This window comes from Microtus ochrogaster, chromosome 19, assembly GCF_000317375.1.
Source record: "Microtus ochrogaster isolate Prairie Vole_2 chromosome 19, MicOch1.0, whole genome shotgun sequence".
Lineage (NCBI taxonomy): Eukaryota > Metazoa > Chordata > Mammalia > Rodentia > Cricetidae > Microtus > Microtus ochrogaster.
In genome coordinates this window covers 59323606-59331317 of record NC_022021.1, presented here as the reverse complement: position 1 = coordinate 59331317, position 7712 = coordinate 59323606, and positions in this window count along the sequence as shown.

Sequence of the window (7712 nt, the reverse complement as noted above, 5' to 3'; positions counted from 1 at the left end):
GACTGAAAAAAAGAATTGAAACCGTTAACCATGCTAGAGTTTCAGTTACGGTGTCAGCAAGAACAATATAAGATCAAAGGGCATTTCTCTTGCCCTCTGTATTACTTACATGTCATTGTGTTTTATAGGAAGCCATGAATTTACCCCTTGACCTCAGCATCCTCCCTGGACTCAGGCCTCCGACTGCCAATCCCATTCATGATATAATCCTTACAGTTCTGGTGAATAAAATATAATTGAAGACCTACACGATGAAACGATAGGATATTGGGCTGAGCCTTACAGGCCAGCTACAAAAGAGGAAACTAGGAGATGGACTGAGATGCCCAGTTCGTATCACTAGTTAGTCGTACCAAGTGGAGTCATGTCTCTTGGTACCTAAGTATTGTCATCCTATCAACGTTGGATGTTCACGTTCCTAGAACTTGCCTATGTGACCATGACGATGGCTGGTGTGTCTCTGCACATTTGTGCACTCTGATACTCTCACATGGTAGACATTCCTGCTGGCCACTGCTGTAACATCCAAATTCATCAGTGCTGTATGCCCATGTGCTCCCTCGGACCAGAGACAGCAGATCTGGGCAGGCTTGGGTCATTAGGACTAAAAGCACTGAGACTCCCCAATCCCAGCACGTCCCTGGACTTTTCTTCTGCAGCAATCAGAAGAGCTCTGTGGTTATTAGATGTCTCCCCTGACTCACCTGGTCCTAGGAAGTAGAAGATCCTAACCAGGTGTTGCAGCATCTGGACTCAGCCAAACTGAGGCCAGCTGGATTCACCTCTGTTGTGTGAGTCAATCCAGACACCCCTCTCCTTTGAGTGGCATTGCATCTCAAGGAAATCCATTCTAAATTGAGAATATCATTAAACTGGGAATGGATTTACTATATCTCACTTACCTAACAACATCATAGCCTAGCAACACAGTGCACCATAAAGTGCCAGTCACTTCTCTCCACAACCAGAAAGTCCAGCTCACTCCCACATCACAGGGGATTATCATTTTTGCTAGACTAAAAAGAAAAAAAAAGATTGAAAACTGACACTCAAAAGGCAGTTTCCCCCAAAAAGTATTATTGCAGGAACCATTGTCCTGGGGATGTTTGCAGAGAGCCCCACACCCCAACTGTATTGAGAACTGTTTGTTGGCAGAGCCCACCCCACACCCAACTATCTTGAGAGCTATCTGTTAGCAGAACCTGCCCCACATTCCAACTATCTAGAAAACTGTTTGTGGTTGGAATCACAAAAGGAACGATTCTGCTTGCATAGAGAACTAGGTGTGTCGACTCGTGACCTCCTGACCGATCCTGACCTCGTGACCGGCTAGGACCGTCTCTGCAAGATTCCTTCCTGCTCTGGCCATGCCCCTGCCCCCATCCCAACCCAAATTCCTCATCCAAGGGCTATATAAGCTGCTACCATTATGCTAATAAATGGAGGCTTTGACAAGAGAATTTTGCTTGGCCTCTTCCCTCTCTCTTGCCCATGTCTTTTTCAGATAGCGCCTCTTCGGGACCCTGGAATTACTGACCTGCCAGGCGGGTTAAACCCTAGACTAACTGACCCGCTGGGCGGTTACAAATGGATACTACTTTTGTAGCATCATAAACTGAAATTTTATAGGTCAAACCAGTCAAATCCACAGAAAAGGCTGTGGCACTGGGCTTCTTTTTCAAAAGATAAATTTGTTTCTGTGAACAAGCAGAGGTTTATCTCTCAAAACATACTCACACACTCAGAAATTACTCATTCATGAAACAGCCAATGGACTCCTGCTGGAGGTCTGAAATTTTTAAGAAGTTATGCAGGCTCGGAAGGGAATGACTTTTGGAATGAGGCACTAAGTGAAGCCGGAGAGAAGAAGCCTCTCAAAGTCATAGGCAGAAGCACAGCACAGCATCGGGAGGGAAAGTCCATGAACACTGATTCTGTCTGTGTTTATCTTCCACGTGCTTCTATACTTCACTCCGGAAGGGAAGGGGGAGGCCACAGACTTCATTAACAAGATATAAGGGATAGACTTTAATTCTCTGACCTTTGGTTCAGGTGGAGCAGATCCACCTTTATACGCAGAATACTAATTAACCTCACCCTAAGTCAGCATCTCTTGTTTGTAGCCACACCTGTTGTCAACAACTTTGAAAGAGCAAAAACCATGCTCTAATTCTCTGACCTCCAGTCAAGGTAGAACAGGCTCACATCTGTGGTCCCTCACGATACTCATCTGAAAAAATTGGGTATAAAGACAGAACCTGCCTTCAGAAGTTAGATCATGTGCATATCAAAACCACAATAATCATTAGCTATACTGTGAGCAGTATGTAATTAGTAATATGGAATTATTATTTATGTAATATCTAATTTGTAGTACTATTTATTGCTATTACTTTAATTTTGTGGTGTTAAGGATTAAAAACCCAAGACCTCATGTATTCTAGGCAAACAAATATTCCAAACCCTATTATTATTGCAATTATTTGTTAAACAGAACTCCATGGATAGGCAGGAGGGGGAACCAGATATAAAGGAGGTAACAGAGTCTCTCGGCTGTGGAAAGGGAGAGGAGTGGCAACTCCTTAGTTCCCAGCGAGTCCGCTGCAGCTTCCCAACTTTCTGTATCTTTATAATAATCCATCCATCCATCTGTAACCTCTGTGTTCTTAGGTGGGTCTCTGTTCTTTGCAATCAATAAATTCAAACAAAAGCATCACGTCCACAAAACAAGATGAAGCCGAAACCAGACAACCATCTTGTTTCTGTAACATATAGACACTCATGACCTGAACATATTCCCTAGAAATCCATCTTCTGCAGGAATAATTGACAGGCTGATGTGTCTCTGACGGCAGGTGCCAACGTCACCCCCGACACGTGGCTCCCTTGCTAGGCTAAACAAGAAGTCTGGTCCAGCAGTGTGCTGGAGGACAGCAGAGAATCTCTGCCCCCACTTCCTAAGGGCAGGTATGGCATTTCCTTTCCTGGGCTATGGCTTCCAGGATTCCTTTACAAATGGGAAGCGGGTTGGAGGCTCTCCTCTCTGTTCTATTCATAGAAAACCTTGGCCCGGCTCCAGGCCTGGCTCACATTGTTTGTGTGGAATGAGGATGTGCTCCGCTTTTTCAGAATAACAAGCCCATGTTTTCGAGTCATCAAGGGAAAAAACTTTTCCCACAACATAATGAGTTCCCGTCTTCGCGCTGAAGGTGTGTCATTCCAAAAGCCACAAATAAAACCTTCCGCAAGAAGAGTCCCATAGCTGCGGCATTCCAGAGCCGTGGCCAACAAACAGCATGGGAGGGGAAGATTTGCCTGATACCCTGACCCAGGTTCTTCCCCGGGAAATGGGGTTAGGCCTCACGTTTTTCTCTCCTCACTTAGACACACAGAGCACCGAGGGGGGCAGCTGTGCATGAAGTCAGGGAAAAACACGCACATGGATGGAGGAAAACCTCAAGACTCACTTTTCTCACCTGTTTTCACCACCAAGTAGGAAAACTCCATGGAGGCAAGCCTAAAAGTTCGCACTTGTCCTGAATTTGGGGTTTCAGAGTTACTGCTAGCAAGAGACACACCCTAGGCCCCCTATTTTCCTTCACTGAAATCTTTCTTAGGGGAAGGCATTATAACCACCCTAATTTAATCTTCTTCCACACACACACACCCTTTTTTTTAATTGACAAACAGGACTGAGAGTAATTCCCACTTTTCTGTATCTGTATAATACCTTCCTATCCATCCATCTGTAACCACTGTGTTTGTAGGTGGGTCTCTGTTCTTTGCAACCAATAAATTCAAACAAAAGCATCGTGTCCACAAAACACAATGCAGCCGAAACTGGACACATCCCAAACCGAAGTTTACCTACAGGGAAGAATATTTGTCACAGTTAAGCTGGTCACTAAGATGGGTCACTTGAAGCTACCTTCTCAGGGAGTATAAGAAAGGCCCGGGACCCTGGGTAGTTGTGGAACCCTGACTGGCAGCATTCAGTGAGGGTGGGTGCCACCTGTCCCTCACCTTCCCAGCAACCCTAATTTTCCAAACCAGCTTCTTCAACAGGTGAGCTTTTCCATTTTATGAGATATCCCACACCCTACCAATAAATTACATTTTTGTTAAAGTTAATAGAAGTCAGTGTTTTCCTTCTTTCTTTTCTTTCCTTTTCTTTCTTCCCTCCTTCCTTCCTGCCTTCTTTCTTCTCCTCCTTGTCTTCCTTTTCATTTGCAACCAAAGAATTGTAAAAAAGAGACTAGACATGACATTGCGTTCTCTCTATTTCCATTTGGTTTGTCGCACCTCCTCAGTGTCTCTGTAGGGACAGGGACCGACACTGATTACACCAACACGCTGTGACGCTTGGGCGCAAAGCGAATGCTCGTCCGCTCCTCCGCCGAGGTCGCCTGACTCACAGATAAAGGATTAAATAGTTTCAGAATCACCAGGCTCTCATTTTTAGAATTGCCACTGTGTTTATAAAAAGCGACGGGAAAAGGGGCTCGTTTTCAAATCCCTCCTTTTAGTCATGAACAAGGAAATCAGAAAGTGGCTTACGGTGTCTACCATCTGCCCTCGGACCCACTCGGTAGCTCTGGGTATATTAAATAACTAGAAAGTAAAGCAAGGTGAGGGAGTTCCTATGGTGTTTTCAAACCAAGAACTTCACTGTTGCCAAGAGCGACAGGAGTTCCTGAACCGGCCGGCCGGCCGGCCGGCATTCCTCGGTTTCCTCTAAGAGCTGGGACTTTTCTACCCGGAGCTCGAAATGCATTATATAAGGAAGAATCCTCTGAATAAGCTAAGGGGAAGCTACAAAGGAAGCCAGCCAAGTCCTGAAATAAAAGGCAGGAATAGAAAACTAAAAATAACCCGCAGGGACCTGTGCCACATCTGCAGGGCTCCCTCGCGTTCCCGTGAAGCATTGTACCTTTTTGGGGGGTTTGTTTTCAGAGTCATATGCTAATAATTGTTTGGCACTCTAAGTAAAACACTATTATTTGTCTTTAAAAATAGTCACTTGTTTGCAGCATTGTGAGAGTTTCTAATGATGCTCACTGGATTTCAACTCAGAGCTCTTAACCTTTAATGGACGGCTTTAATTTTGTCCCGAAGTCAGTTTCTGTTCACTGAAAAAGGAATATGTAAGATACATTAAATGTTTCAGTCTTGCAATAAGAATAAATGAAACCTAAAAGAAATAATGGGATTCACTTTGATAATAACACAAACGCCCATCAAGTTTTGGGAAGTTCAATATAGGGCAGGAACAGTGGAGGGAGTCCATGGGCTCTAAAGAGTATGTAGAGAGGTTATTGCAACACTGATATAAGCCATTGCCCACACTACACATAGAGGACATGGAGGAGAAGGAAGGTTGAGCAGCTAACCTGAGGTCAGTAGTTTCCAAGTAACAGGGTGGATTCACCCTGACTCTCTCTGATGCAGAACTTCCAGGCTCTGGTCCTCCTGTACAACACTGAGGTGGTAATTGTCTTTTTAAGACATGCTAACTAACTATGCAGTTAGCTCAGCACCCCAGGCAGGATGCTCAGGGCTCCTTCATCAGTCACACTAAGGCAGGTTTACAGCTGGGTTTCTAGCTAGATTCCACACATTGCTAGGTGCTGCTGCCCTTTCTGATAGACCTTCTCTTCCACCTTCCAGTTCAATGGTCAGATTATTCTAACAGTGGCCTTTCTCTGAAGAGACATCATTCGGGTAGATTTTAAGAGAATGGGTGTCTCGCTCTGAAAACTGCCCATGTAGAGGTCATCCACAATGAGTGTTTGATGGGCACTTCCAAGTTGTTAATTCCTGTTTTCTCTAGACACAACAAAAACAGGAAATATTTACCAGCTCCCCAGGTGTCAGGAAATGGTTTGTTAAACCCTGGTGGCCTAAGCCACCTGCTTGAAGCAGATAGCATAGGTGCAGAAGCGGATTGTCATTTTAAAAGTTCACTTTGCTCCAAAGACCTTTATTTGTGCTTTCTGTGGATTCCCAAGCCTGCTTCTGGTGAGGCAATATCTGCTCCAGCAGAGAGCTACACTCACTTGGATCCAAGTTCTGTTTTCATAGTTGAGTGTCCAGGTGATAAAAACACATCTCAAAACTCATGAAGGATCATATTCTTAATAATCAAAAATAGAGATTACCTTATTCTTTATCCAAATTAAAAACAAGAACCTAACTCTAGAATTTTTTTATAAAGTACATAAAGGTGCAAAGAATAAACATCACTGATCCCTTGAATAATCCATGCATATATTTCTGCACAAAAATTAGGTATGGCATGGTGACTTGAACTTTGACAATGAATATATAACAACACTCTTTGGCTTCTTAGTTTTTGCTTTTTTTATTATTGAAAAAATTTCCAATTGTTTCCTCCCCCTCCCATTTCTCTCCCCTTGCCCCCACTCCTTTCCCCCTCCCTCTCCAGTCCTCCAGTCTGAAGAGCAGTCAGGGTTTCCTGCCCTGTGGGAAGTCCAAGGTCCTCCCCCCTCCATCCAGGTCTAGCAAGGTGAGCATCCAAACAGGCTAGGCTCCCACAAAGCCAGTACATGCAGTAGGGTCAAAACCCAGTGCCATTGTCCTTGGCTTCTCATCAGCCCTCATTGTCTGACATGTTCAGAGAGTCCGGGTTTATCCCCTGCTTTTTCAGTCACAATCCAGCTGGCCTTGGTGAGCTCCCAATAGATCAGCTCCACTGTCTCAGTGGGTGGGTGCACCCCTCGTGGTCCTGACTTCCTTGCTCATGTTCTCCCTCCTTCTGCTCCTCATTTGGACCTTGGGAGCTCAGTCCGGTGCTCCAATGTGGGTCTCTGTCTCTATCTCCATCCATCGCCAGATGAAGGTTCCATGGTAGTTTTTGCTTATTTGCTTGCTTGCTTGAGATACTGTTACTATGTAGCACATATGAACCTCAATGAACCTCAGACTCATGACAGCCCTCCTGACTGAGCCTTCTAGGTGCTGTGATTTCAGTTGTAGACCACCTACCCAGGTCTACAACAGAGCTCTTCCGCAAACTCCACTGAGTCATATCACAGAAATGACCACGCTCTGATCTCCTGCCTTCCAGAGCTCACTGGGAAGTTGGTGCCTATCTTTGTCATTACTCCTCATCACTAATCCTGCCCGGAGGATGTCAGCTCTCTGTTACTGAACAGGTAGGATAGAAAGAAACAAACTAACTCGAGTCACTAAAACTTCTGTCCTGTGGTAGGTTATTGCCTTCTGACCTTCCCAGACAGCCTTCTGGAAAAAGCACCCATCTGTCATGTGGTTTTCACACCATTCAGATAGGCCCCCATCCCTCCCCTCCATAAACACCTGAGACATTTCTGCTCAGCTGTATCTCTGAGTGAACACATAACATGACTTCTTCAATGTCTTTCTTTCCATCCATAAGAACACATTATCTTATACCTTCCCAAGTCTCCACATCATCCACCTCTGTTCTCCTTTTATGTTCTCCAACCTGTCCTTACAAAATCCCCAACTATTTCAGTTCGCATTGCATTTGCGGATCCTCTACCTCTATCTAAATAACCATGTAAACGGAAGAATAAAACAGGGTGGAAACAGATGAGCCCTTCCAAATTGCCTTTTTTAAGACATGACAGTTGAGTCAGGCTACAGCAAAGCTGTCCTACAATTATTGCTTGCTTAGTGATGTTTTCAGTGTGTGTGTGTGTGTGTGTGTG